Source organism: Hippopotamus amphibius, chromosome 12 (assembly GCF_030028045.1).
Source record: "Hippopotamus amphibius kiboko isolate mHipAmp2 chromosome 12, mHipAmp2.hap2, whole genome shotgun sequence".
NCBI lineage: Eukaryota > Metazoa > Chordata > Mammalia > Artiodactyla > Hippopotamidae > Hippopotamus > Hippopotamus amphibius.
Window position 1 is genome coordinate 4,285,314 of NC_080197.1, and position 14,043 is coordinate 4,299,356.

The following is a 14,043-nucleotide window of genomic DNA, read 5'->3' on the forward strand; positions in this document are numbered from 1 at the left end:
GCCGTTGTGAACTTGGGACATGCCAAGTGCCATTTCTGTCTTCCTTCTTTGCCGACCTTCTTTCCAATATTTCTCTATTTTATCTTCTTGTAATCACCCAGACAGTACTCAGCGAAGAAATATAGTTACCAGGTTCCGAGGTCTCAATCTAATTAAGAAATGCTTGCATCGGAGAGAATGTTAATTCATAAGCCTTATTCTGATGGGGCTGCGGGTGGGGGAGGACTTTTCAATCGATGATTTAAAATCCAGAGATTCAGTTAGATACTAAATCCAAAGTGGATGGCTGATGTGCAAATCAGATTTCCAAGGGTTGCCTCAAAGAAAGCCAATCTGGATTTTGCCAGGTAGCCTTTACCCATCCCAAAGTGAGCACTCTGTGTGCTTTTCGGGGTTTGCCTTCTTGGTCTAGAAAATGTCCATCTTCTTGAAAACAGGCTGAGTCTTAGATGAGAGGATGTAACTGTAAACTGTGGAAATAGTCCACGTTTTCCTTATCTTCATCCACCTCTCACCTATTCCTTGAATTCTGTCCCATGCAGAATCCATTTTTTCATCCATGCATCTATCCATCCATCCATCCATCTATCCATCAAATGCTGATAGACCCAGACTGTGTGCCCTTCTCCCTCCCCTCCCCCCCCCCCCGCCGGAATCCAGAGTTCCAATGGGACAGCGGCTCTCTCACCTCCTGTGGTTTGGATTCGCGCTTCAAATGGGTGGCAGGGGTTCCGGGAGGCACAGCACACTTTGTGACCTTTGAGGGTTCTTAGTGACCCCTGGAAACTCACACAGTGTTCCTGTCCTATGTGCCCTGTCAAGGAGATGAGGGCAGGGAAGCTCCCCCATGATGCTGGAGGAGGACCAGACCCCCGAGCTCTCAGCCTCACTGGCCCCAGGGGGCTCCCTGTGGTGTGGACGCCCATGACCTCTGGCCGAGAAGCCCCTGTCGAGGACCGTGACTCCTCCCTCCTGTCTTTGCAGCTGACTTTCTGCTCCTCCTTGCGGCTTCCCTGCAGAAGCAAGTGTTTGTGGACGAGAACACAGCGTCGGTGAGGCTGCGGGCGGGGGACACCATGGAGATCAGCCCAGAGTTCAGGCCGGCTGACCTCGCCCAGCTCAGCCCCGTTCCCAACTTTATCTTCTGCTGGTAAGGCCCGGGCTCCTGGTCCCGGGCACCTGGTGGGTGCCTGGTCTCCACTCCTGCCTAGCATCCTGGGCCCAAGAATTCCTCCCTTTGGAGATGAAGTTATTATGATTTTTTAATTAAAAAATTTAATTGACGTATAATTTACATACAGTGAAACGTCCAGATCATAATCATAATATTCAGTCAGCCTTGGTGGGTGTGTATCAGGGCACAAACCCTTCCATCATCCAGAAATATCCCTTATTCCTCTTCCCAATAAGCTATTTCCCCAGGCAACCACCGATTTCTGCATGGCAGGTTAGTTTTACCTGTTCTAGAATTTCATCTGAATGGAATCGTATGGTTGTTCTCTTTTGTGTCCAACTTCCTTTACCCATGGTAGTATTTTTCAGATCCATCCATTTTTTAGCCTGTTTCGGTAAGTCACTCCTTTTGGTGGCTGAGCAGCATTCCTTTGCATGAATGTTCCACGTTTTGGTTCCCCACTGAGGAACCAATGAACATCCAGGTTGTTTCCAGCTGGGCGCTAATATGAATCAAACTTCTGTGAACGTTTTTGCACAGGGTTTTTGTGGACATGTGTCTTCATTTCTCTGGATAAATATCTAGGAGTGGGACTGCTGGGTCATGGAGCAAATGCACGTCTAGTGATTTAAGAAACTGCCGAGTAGTTTTCCCAAGTGGTTGTACCACCTTCCATGACTTTCTGAGTGCACCCCCTCCTAGAAATGTACTGTATGTTGACCATGGTCCCTGCCATGTGCTACACACTTATTCTCATATTCACAAGTATTTATTGAGCACCTATTATGTGCCAGGCACTGTTTAAAGCACTAGGAATTCAACAGGAATAAAGATCCCTGCTCTTACCCCAGCAGGCCTTTTTTTTTTTAAAAGAAATTGATACATTTATATGGACAAGCAAAGGACCTAGGATCGCCAAAACAATTATGAAAAAAGAAGAACAGAGTTGGAGTACTAACAGTACCTGATTTGAAGACTTTAAAGTCCAATCACCAAGACTGTGCTATTGCTAAAAGGCTAGATCCCCTAGATCAATGGAACAGATGGTTCAGGGAGGATGATTTTTCCATCGAAGGTGCTGGAACATTTTTGGATCTGTCCATATCCAATCCCCTCCCCAATCCACAAAGAAACCCTTTATCCATCCTTCGTATCGTATACAAAAATCAACTTGAAATGGCTTGTAGACCCAAATGTAAAACCCCAATCTTCTATTAAAAAAATAGGAGAAATCTTTGTGACCTTGGATTGGAGACAGATTTCTTAAATAGCACACAAAAAAGCATGCGTCACCATAAGAAAAAGTTGATAAACTGCCCTTCACCCAAATATAAAAGATTCTGCTCTTCCAAAGACACCGTTAAGATCATGAAAAGATAAGCCACCAACTGAGAGCAAAGATTTGCAAAACACGGCTGATAAGGACTCACATCCAGAATATGTAAAGAGCGTCTGTAGCTCAATAGGAAGGAAGCGATCTTTTAAATGGGCAAAAGATTTGAACAAACATTTAATCTGAAAAGATAAGAGAATAAGTGTATTTTGAAATGATGTTCAACATTATTATTCATTAGGGAAATTTAAGTGAAAAATTAAAGTGAGATGCCACTAACACACTTAGAATGGCTAAGATTTTTAAAAACCCCAAACACCAAAACCCTGACAATACCAAGTCCTAGAAAGAAGGGAGAGCAGTAGGAACCCCCACACGTAGCTGGAGGGAAGACAGCATGGTAGAGCCACTTTGGAAGACACCTGGGCAGTTTCTTTTTTTTTTTTTTTTCAGCGATAACATTTAACTTTTATTTTGATCCTACAAATGACACTTACTTGCTATAATTTGTAAAAACAAGAAAATCATAAAGAAACAGAAAAAAGATCATTGCAATTTCAGACATAATCTGTTAAAATTTTAGCATATTTCCTTCCAGTGTTTTAAAATAATTTTTATATAGTAGAGATCATGTCCTACAAGCAATTTTGTATTCTGGTTTTTTGCTAATAACAGCCACCAGGATTGATCATTTACCACTGACTTGTTCATAAGCATTTTCGCATGACTTCAGAATGCTTTGTAATCATAATTTTAAACAGTTACTTTATAGTCCATCATTTGAATATGTCCTAATTTGCTTAATCAGTAATGACCTAGACATGTAATTATTTCCATTGTTTTGACTATTATAAAGTGTGTATGTATGTATTTTTATTGAAGTATAGCTGATTTACAATGTTGTGTTAATTACTGCTATGCAACAAAGTGATTCAGTTATGTATATATACAGTTATGTACATATATATATATACTTTTTTAGAAATATTCTTTTCCATCATGGTTTATCATAGGATATGGAATATGGTTCTCTGTGCTCTACAGTAGGACCTTGTTGCTTATCCAATCTATATATAAAAGCTTACATCTGCTAACCCCAACCTCCCACTCCATTGCTCCCCCAACCACCTCCTCTTTGGCCACCTATATGTTCTTTTTTTGAAGGTGTTGCTTATAGTTCCCTGTGCTATTCAGTAGGACCTTGTTTGGCACATTTCTTCTAACATTAAATGTACATTTGCCGTGTGACCCAGCCATTCCACTCCTGGGCATTTACCCAAGGGAAATGGAAACTTAGTCCACACAAAAACCTGCCTGTGAATGTTTACAGCAGCTTTACTCATAATTGCTGAAAATTGGAAACAACCCAAATGTCCATTAACTGGTGAGTGGCTAAATCGTGGTGCATCTGTACCACGAGACATCACACAGCAATAAAAAGGAATGACTTACTGACACGCGCAACAACACAAGCTACTCTCAGCTGCATCACGCCAGACACAAAAAGGGACATGCTGCCCGCTGCCATTTGTGTGATATTTTGGGGAAGACAAAGCTATAGAGATGGAAAACAGATCTCTGGTTGCCTGGAGGCAGGGGAGAGGGATTGGCTACAAAGGGTGCAGGAATCGTCAAGGATGATGGAAGTCTCTTGATTGGGGTGGAGGTTACAGGATTGTATCCTTTTGTCAAACCTCAAAGAACTACACACTTAAAAAGGGAGATTTTATTGAATGCAAATTGCACTTTGATAAGCCTGATGTTGCAAAAGACCCTGGCCTCATGCAGCTTCCCGTCTCACAGGCATAGTCTTGGGTCTCTGAGGGTCTCCTACTCGCGGCACTTCTCTCCCCTCCTCTGTTTTCTCTGTGTGCTTCTATTTGAAGATGACCTGTGGGAGGTACCTTTGTGTCTGTGAAATGACATCATCTTTCCTTTTCACTCGCCTCTTCAATCTTCCAGCTCCTATCTGGACATGGTCAAAGTCGCTGTTTTTCGGTATCATTTCCGGTTTGTGCTTTGCCTGGTGTTGCTTGCGGGAACGGCACAGATCCACGTCTTGGGTGCTGGGTACCTGGTGGCCTTTGGATACTTCATGCTGCAGGGAAGCCACCTCCTCCTGCAACCTGTGAAGACCATTCTCTGGCCCTGGGACCGCCTGGTGGCCTACTCGGCGCTGGTGGTTGCTGTGAAGACTTTCCTGTTGGTAAGGGATAGTCCTTCTTTCACGGCTGCTCTTTGTTTTCCTAGCCTGACTGTCTTAATACCCTAAAAAAGGTACTGCCAAAACCAACAGTCATCTTAAAAGGCCTTTTTCAAAGATCTGTTTACCAAAGGTGGAAAGATGTAAAACAATCTGCCGTGTGTCCCATACAATGCAGCCTGTGCTTCGGGGAATAGCTTTTGATGTTGAAGAGCTCTGAATCCAAGGAAATCGAGAGGGAAAGGAGGAGGTGTCATAGAAGACACGCTTTCTGATCTAGTTAATCACCCAGAGATGATACCCCAGTGATTCTGGTGTGTGCTCATCACGCTAGACCATGGTAGCCACGCACATTTCAAAGTGCAAGGCAGAATAACAGGGAACCGAGTAGATTAATGCAGCAGTTTGAAGGCTAGGAAGTGTCGTGAGTCTGAAACTGGAAGGCAGCTTGAGAGACTATTTGGTGTCTCCCTCCCTGACCCCGCCTTGGGTTGGTAGGACTTAAAATTTCCACATGAGAGATGCAGACAGAGAAGTACCAGAAGAGGCCAGCCTGGTACCACCTGCTCATCTAGGAGACACTTGGCCCCCTCACCATCTCCAGACCCCAGTGCTGGTTCTTTGTCTGATTGGCCATGCCTCAGGCGTAACCTGCAACCCAGCTGCACATTAGGACTCCACTGAGCATGATGGAGCTGTTCTTTGGAGGTCTCCAAGCCTCAGGTCATCCTTCAGAATACCGGTCCTCGTTGGCCTGAAAATTTCTGAGTGATGGCCTGTCAAATAAACTGGATTTTACTGTAATGGTGACAATGTACCCCCAATTTATCTTATTGCATCTCTGTGGGCGGAGATACCACCATGTCCTTTTGTATCACACATCTTAGGACTTCATCCTCTAATGGCTAATAGGTCTTTCTTTGTAAAAATCACAGATTGTGAGAGTGGGAAGGAGTCTTTGGAGATGCCTTGGTGCTTTGACAATGAGAGCACTAGGGATGAGGGGAGGGAAGGGCAATGACCTCGAGGGGCCACACCATCACTCACGGCTGCTCAGTTGCTGATACGCGGTTCCTATCAACATGGAAGATTCTCCCGTGGCCTCTGGGTTAACCCCTCCTTATGTCCTTGGGAAGGAGCATGATGAGACCTCTTTGGCTGAATGGCGAAATGCTGCTCTTCTGGGGTTAAGGTTACAACTACGGAGACAAATGGAAGATGATGCTGAACAGCGAGGCCATGCTGGGGACAGTGCAGACCCAGGCATGGCGAATCTTTCCACGCTCCTCCTCTCTTGCAGGTCGGCGCGTGCGGGCACCTGAAGGCCTTACTCATCTCTCACTGCTGGCTGGTGCACAGCTTCGGCCTGAAGTGCACGGTCCCAGGGTACCAGTTAGGTCAGTCCCCCAGCTCAGCACGGCCAGGGCAGAGCCCGCACGTGTCATCAGGAAAACAAGATCAAAGGCACAGGAGAGTGGAAAGAATTGAACAATGGTCCCCATCCTAGATTTACAGTTTGTTTTGCCATCTTTGCTCTACCTGTATTTGGGGGTGTATACGTGCTTTTGTGAAATCACGAGAAGGAAAGTTGGAAATACCAAGACATTCTCCTACATAACCATGTTCTTATCAGCTCAGCCTGAGAAAACTAACTCCAGCTCCCCAATCACCTAATACCCAATCCACGTGCTAACACCCCCAGCCACTCCTAACTGGGTCCTGACAGCTGTTTCTATTGTTATTATTATTATTAATCATTATTTGGACTCAGGGTCCAGTCCAAGTTCACGGGCTGCATTTGACTGTTTGGCCAGACCACTCTCTCATGGGATGTGGAGGAAAGCCCCAGGAGATGTTAGGAGAGCCCCATCCTCTCGGAGGAAATCCAGGCACCAAATGAAAAGAAGCGAGAGACAGAGTGAGGCTCTGCCTTGTGACCCAATGTCAAGTCAAGGGCACAGCGCCCTCCAGTCGATGGCCTCTGGGCTTCGGGGCACAGATTCCCAGTCTGTGCCAAGAGCACTTCCGCGCAGTTTGCGAAACTCCAGCCACGCCGCTGACTCCTGGGCTTTGGGCCTGTTTAGAGAGGGAGGAGCCGTGGGTTCTGCCCGAATGGAGCTGTCACCGGCTTCCTTTTATGAATGGAGGAAAAGGAGATATGTGTTTATTTTGACTCTTGTCTCTGAGGGACATCCTGGGCTCACCCCCCCACACACACTCCCCACTCTCAGTTTGTCAAGAAAACACGTGAGGTCACATCTCTCATCTTTCACAAACAAGTCTGGAGCTCCGGGGCTTAGTGCCATGGCCACGTCCCAGCGAGGCCGAGATGGAAGGTTCCCAAGCCCCATGGATGACCCGTCCCCAGCTGTCAGCCCTGCCGTTTAACCCCGGCTCTGCCTGAGTCAGCACAAGGGACTGGGATGTGGGTGCTGAGGCCCCAGTGAGGGGCCGGTGCAGCTGGGGGGGCTCCTCTCTGGGTTCCCTGAGAAAATCACCAGTTGGGGGCAGGAAGGGGAGGAAAGGAAAGGAGAGGCCACCAGGAAGCAGAGCAGGGTTTGCCCAAAGGAGACCCAGCTCTCCCCACCTGGAGCAGTGGCCACACCCCAGACGCTGCCCACGAGACCCCCGGTTTCTCCTGTGTTCCATGCAGCCATCCCCGAGGATGAAGCCCATGAACCCCCAGAAATGGAAGCGGGGGTCCTGTGGGATGCCGTGTGCTTCACCTTCCTGCTCATCCAGCGACAGATCTTCCTGAGTTATTACCACCTTTACGTGGTAGCTGATCTGGAGGCCACCAAAGCCTTAGCGTCCAGGTACCAGGAAACCCAGGAGAAAGACATCAGATGTCAGAGGCTCCATTAGACACGAAGGCACCTTTAGTTGAAGGATCACAACCCTTTAGAACTCTCAGAACCTCAGACCACCTCATTTTACCCCTCCCCTCAGAAAAGGAAGAGCTGACTCTCAGAGTGTGTCACCTGCCTGGGTTGTCCAGCTGGCCAGGGTCAGAGCAGGACTGATGCAGCCCCTCCAACACACACTGCTTCCTCCCAAGTCTGCGATTCGGTCCTGGTCATTTCCTCGAGGCCTCAAATTGTGTAGGGCCATGAGATCCTAGGAGGTACTGTACGGACTTGTCCACACAGAGGAAGGGCAAGGGCCCAGGACCAGTTTCTGTCTTTGCCAGCAGGATCCCCATGGCCGCGAGGGTTCGAGTTCAGCTCAGAGTCGAAGGGGAGGTTGGCTGACTTCTGTGCAGACCCAGCCCGACCCCGCAGAGGTCCAGGGATTCGGGAACCTCTCTGGGCAGCCCTGCCCATCCCAGCCTCAGGCTTCTGTCCTGTTTACACGTCTGCTTGACTAGCTTGCCGGACGGCCCCTTCTCATGAAGGTTCCTCATCTGACATAAACTGATCATCCGCCGGCCCCAGGGCCGTTCACCTTCACTGAAGGGAGCGACACCTGCGCCAAAGGGAAGGGACGGACTCACTTCCAAGGGGTCCCACCGTCCATTTCCGGAGTGCAGGCCAGCATTCCAGCACTCAGATGGGCCACCGAGCACACTGTCCCCTCAAACTCCACTGCCTCTCACCCTAGGAACGTGCCCAGGCATGGCCAGTCTCAGGCAAGGTTCAAGCATCCACTCCCATAGGAAGTTTCCGCGGTTTGTTGGGTTCTGTCCTCAATCCGTTGAGCTAAACTTGGTCTTGATGTTCTGGAAGTTTACGCTTTTTGGGGAGAAAGGAGAAAAAAATTCCTTTTGAGCAGCTGGCTCGACCTGTCTTGTTATATAATTGACATATGATTGATACATTTCATCTTGAATTTTAGTGCAAAACCCGATAGCGAGACATTTTACCAACAGAATCTACAAAAATGTTCCCTAGGTGTCCCGTATGAGATACACATAAGCTATGTGTAAGATACGTATATACATCTTACATGTATCTTTCATCTTATATCTTGTAAGATACATACAGAAGGTACTTAAAATACTTATAAGATGATTTCGTTCTTAACTGTATTTTTCGTCCACATAGAGGTGCTGAGCTCTTGGCGCTGTCCTTGAGGGAGGCATTAGAATGCCGTGAAGAAGACGAGGAAACATCCCAGTGGCTCATCCTGAAGCAGTTACATTGGCTTTTCTTTCTTCCCCGTGGAAGGGCCCTTCTAAAGGAGCTGCCATCTCATTGCTTATTGCTGTCTTTGTTATAGACTCCCCCCCTCTCCTTTCTGCCTCTTATTTTTGAATTTCACCGTGAGTAAGAGCCCAGGACTGGCAACGTGCCACTGTTCAGAGTATGGGGCACTAACAAGCTGTGAATGTGGGTCAATCAGTGGATGGAGGCGGCAGAAATTGTAGGCGGATGCTTCCAACCTGGAAAACAAAGGCAGGGCTCTTCAGTGTGATGAGAACATGAGTTCCCCTGGAATGCTCCAACACCTAATGTAATTCTTAGATGAGGAGGTGATGCTTTCTTTGAACTCTTGAGGGCTCGGACTTTCTGCTCTGGCTAAAGTCACTGTTCCCCCAAAAGGCCATTTGCTTTCTTTGGTCTGAGCCCTGGCTCAAGCTGTCCCTGGCTAAGAGGGGCCACGCGCTACTCTGCTTAGCCAGGACTGTGCCACATCTTCCAATATGCTACAATGCATGCACCTCAAGTGGTACCCAGGCAGGTTTTCAGTGGTCACACATGTATGTGTTTTTCACTTCAAGGCTACATTGTTTATCTGAATGCACTTTTGAGGTGGGCGGGGGGGACTATCTAGACCATCCAGTGAGTGACTTCAAGGATATCATTGCTCAGGATGAGGCCAAGTTGTCAAAGTGAATTGACTGTAATCAACTTTAAAAATTAAATATTATTGGAGAAATCACGATGTGTGCCCGGTGAAGTTGGTGGAGCTCTGTTTTGTGGCCTGTTTAAGTCCGAATCCTCAGACTCTCTGAGTCCACGGAGACCCCCAGCCCCAGCCCCTCCGCGGCCCAGCCATCATCTGGGGTTAGCAAGCTCCACTTGTGATGCCACCCTGAGCAGTCAACCCTCCTGCCCCTCCCACCATGGACCCCATGCACCCCTGGAACAGGACCCCATCCACGTGGGCGCCCAAGACACTGCCTGTTGGGTGGGAGCTGGGGGGGGGTGTCGCCCTCTTCACTAAGGGAAAGGTGGGAGGGGATGCCAAGGCATCTCTTCCTCTGCCTCACATCTGGGAAAAGGCAAGCACAAAAACCAACAAAATGGCAAAGGTGTTCTGACTGGAGGAGAAAAAAATGGCTTTCTCCGTTTGTCTTCAATTGCCAGGATGGAGACGATCAGAGCAAAGCAAAAGAAAATTGCTGCTCTGCAGCGAGCCCACAGGAGTCCTGCCCACCCGACGGTCCGCGTGAGCCGCCCGCCCCGAGGGGAAGAGGCCACCAGGTCCTGCGCCCCAGGTGAGCTGCGGGACAGGACCTGCCCTGGCGCTTGAAACACAGACATTAAACCGAGCCCTCTGCCACCAGCACCTTCCCCCATAAGCCAGCAACAAAATGGGTCTCTCCCTTCGGAACTGGGGTTCAGAGGTGCCTTTTTGTCTCATGCATTGGAGGAGTTTAGATTTAGGTCTGTGCGTTGAGGCGAAGTTCTGAATCCCAACTGAAGTCCCAGAAAGCACACCTCCCCTTTGCAAAATAAAAACACACCTGGCCAAGAAGTGTTCCTTCTGATCAGGCCCTGGCCTTCTGGAAATCCATGGATGACTTTAAACAGCATTTTCTTCCTTTCAGTTTTGAGATTTTTTTTTTTTTCAGAAAACATGACTTCCCCAAAGGGCCAGGTGGCTAAAGATGAAAGGAGTTTCATTTTTTTATTGGTCATGAAATAAATAAAATATCTTTCAAAAAGTTGTTCCTTTTAAATTGGACTGGATTTGCTCTTTCTTTCGGTTAAACAAGTTGAAGAGAATAATGCCATCCCTTGTCTACCAGGCACTGAGCCGGTTCCGTTTTATCTGGCAATTTATATGCAGAGTGTGGTCTATGGTTTAACCTTCCTTATTGGGGGACACACCGTCTGAATTAGTGACAAGACTGAATTATGGTGCTTTTAAGAAAAGAGTTTCCATTTTAGTACTTTTGAGTTCCTGAAACCATTAGAACTGGTCTCCCAAAGTACGCCCAGCATAGAACTCCCTGGGAACCTCCTTGAAGCAGAGCAGAGAAGAGCTTGTCAGCTCACGTGCCAGGCAGACTTAAAAACACATATTCTCTTCAGTCGTTTATACATTTCCTTTTCAAATTTTATTTGCACTAAATGATTTGTCCAAATGAATCATTTTGTAAGGTTGGGGAGGGGAGGAAGTTAGTAAACACTCAGTGAGCTGACTCATTTCTTTCTTTTTTTTTTTAAGATCTTGCTGCGATTTATTTGTTTGTTTATTTTCGGCTGTGTTGGGTCTTTGCTGTTTCTCGCAGGCTTTTCTCTAGTTGCGGTGAGTGGGGGCTACTCTTGGTTACCGTGCGTGGGCTTCTCAGTGCGGTGGCTTCGCTTGCTGCAGAGCACAGGCTCTAGGCACGTGGGCTTCAGTAATTGTGGCATGGGGGCTCAGTAGTTGTGGTGCATGGGTTTAGTTGCTCCGTGGCATGTGGGATCCTCCGGGGCCAGGGATCGAACCCATGTCCCCTACGTTGGCAGGTGGGTTCTTAACCACTGAGCCACCAGGGAAGTCCCCTGACTGATTTCTTCAGGAGACGTTCAGCCTGATCCCTTTTTGGAATGATCACAACGTGGTCCAGGGTGGGAATGGCTGATAGATTTGAGTTCCATCTTTCTTAGGTGATATCAGTGCGACAGAAAATGAAGAGGAGCAAAAGTGGTGGCAGCCTTGGACGAAGCATCCTTCCAGTAAGTTAGACCGTCAACAGCTGCCTGGAGCACGGCCCTTCAGGAGACGGAGAACTGGGGGCCTGTTGGCCCTCCTCCGTTCCAGGGTTCCCTAAAATAGGCCTGGTCTCTGGGAGATGCCTGTCATTTTAGGCAGCAAGGATGTGAGTAGGACACGGGCAGATGGCTCATGCCTGCTGCCCCGTCAGGACACAGGAAGCCACGTGTGTGCCTTTGGGAACAGTGGGGGAGCAGGGTCCCCTCCCTCAGCCAGGGTGGCACGTGGGCCGGCCTCGGACGATACGTGAGCAGGGATGCGGAGTGTCTGCAGCTGAGGAAGCCCAGGGCTGGGGACTCTGTGCTAACGAGGTAGGGTGATAGTGAGGGCAGACAGAAATCCACAGGCGTCGGATGCGAAACGTCAATACGAGTACATAGCTTAAACCCAGTTAGGGAACGGGGGAGACCTTTTCGACAGCCTTCCCTTCCATTGTAGAATGTGCCAGAACGGAGGAAACCCCACACGTAAAATAACCCCACCCAGGCGCTCAGCATGTCTCCGGCGGGGCCAGGCTCATCCTGAGGTCTGCGGGCGAAGAGGGGGGAGGGCGTGCGTGCCAGCCTCTTTCTGTGGACGTGTTTCCCAGTGACCCACGATGGCAGCTACAGCTTCTTCGAGACTGACGGCGAGGAGGAAGGGGCCGAAGAAGGAAGTGAGGCAGGAGGAGCCGCTTGTCGGCCCAAGCCCAGAACAGCTCTCCAGGTAACTTGGATTGGACTCGAGCTAACGCAGGTGCAGCAGACGCCTCCCGTGGGGGGAGTGGTCCTCCCCGAGGACGCTCTTGTCTTAGAAGCTTCCGTGTGTGCCAGAGGCACGGCTGGGTGTGCACGCAGCGGACCGGACTTTGCAGAACAACGGCCCAGAGCTTAGCTTGAGCCTGGGTTTATCTGGATCCTTCTGGGGATTTGTAATTATCAAGAGAACAGTGGGTGCTTTGAAGGCCCACCTCCATGGTGCTGGGTGCTTGTTTACGGGTGACCAGGGTGTGACTCTGAGGGTACCTGCCCGCCGAGGGGGCTGCCTGCTGACTACTGGCGAAAAGCGGCGGGATCACAAGGAAGCCAGTTGACTAGTCCTGCTGTATCAAGTTAGTCAACTAGTCTTCTTGGCATAAATTACTCCCATTGTCATGGGCACACGCAGAACCAAGTGGTGAACAGGGGTGCTTATCTGGAGATGTCAACCAATATCTCTGGGGTATTTCAGGCAAAAGGATAAGTTATTTGAAGACGTGTCAGTCTTCTTTGCCTACGTATGTGCGTCTCTGTTGCATTCTATTATTTAGGGTTTTTTCTTAAGTGTGCATTTTAGTCGAAAGTAATTACTCGGAAAAATATTGAAGGAAGGGCAAAGAATCCCATATGTTACTTACTGCTTGCTCCTGTCTTAAGGGATCCATTTTTCAATGTTTTTGTTTTTCTGGCAAAGCCAGAACTACTTAAAGCAGACACGAGAAAGGCTGTCACCCGTTTTAGCCTTTGTACCAAGCTGCGCTGACTTTTCCGGGAATGAGGAGAGAGACTGTCCACTGAAATTCTGTTTGGGTTTGACTTTGATGTTCTGATGTCTGGATGCAACCTTCAACATCTTCTAAATTCACAAACCACTCCTAAGAGCCTTTTCTCTTCTAAAAGGAAATTACTTGAAACAAATATGACATTGATTTTCCATCTCCCTTGATTAGTCTCATTTGATCTGATTTTTATTATTTAAGGCTTACCGACAACAAGAATATACAGTTAGCGATGGTTCTAATGAAATTTTGTGACCTTTAAGGAAGCAAAGGAGGGTCTGGGCCCGGTGATGCCTGAAACGGCTGGAGAACAGAGCCGGGTTTACGACTGTCTCCCTGCAGCTCACACATGACGCCTGGACCAATAGTGCCGCGTCTGCTCTCGGGATGAGGAGGCAGGATGAAGGAGGGACGGGGAACCCCGTGCGAGAGGAAGAGGGGGCCCGGCGGCGCCGCCCTGGAGGTACTGTCAACGGCAAAGTGGGGTTTGTGTGGTAACTTGGATCAACAGATGGTCGACTAGGAAACACTGGCGTCAAACTGTTCTGGCTGGTGACTGGGTCCATTGACAGCAAGTGGAGTGTGGAGGAAAGATGAGGTCATGGGTGCATATAGGGAAGCATAGGGGATCTTTTATGAACGCTGATGACGGGGAGGGGGTGCCTTACGGAGATGTCCATGACGCTTGGACAATGGGATGTTTGCTGACGGGCCAACTTGTTGTTCTGAGATATTGGGGAGGGGGGAAATATGCATTTCTCCAAGCCTGTTTTCCATAATGGCTTGGGCTTTGGAACACATCAACCAGACCCAGGGAGAGAAAAATGTAGTCTGTCGGGTGTCCAATCTTTCCTAAGTGAGGCATTCGCTGGAGGTGAGCCCTGGACCCT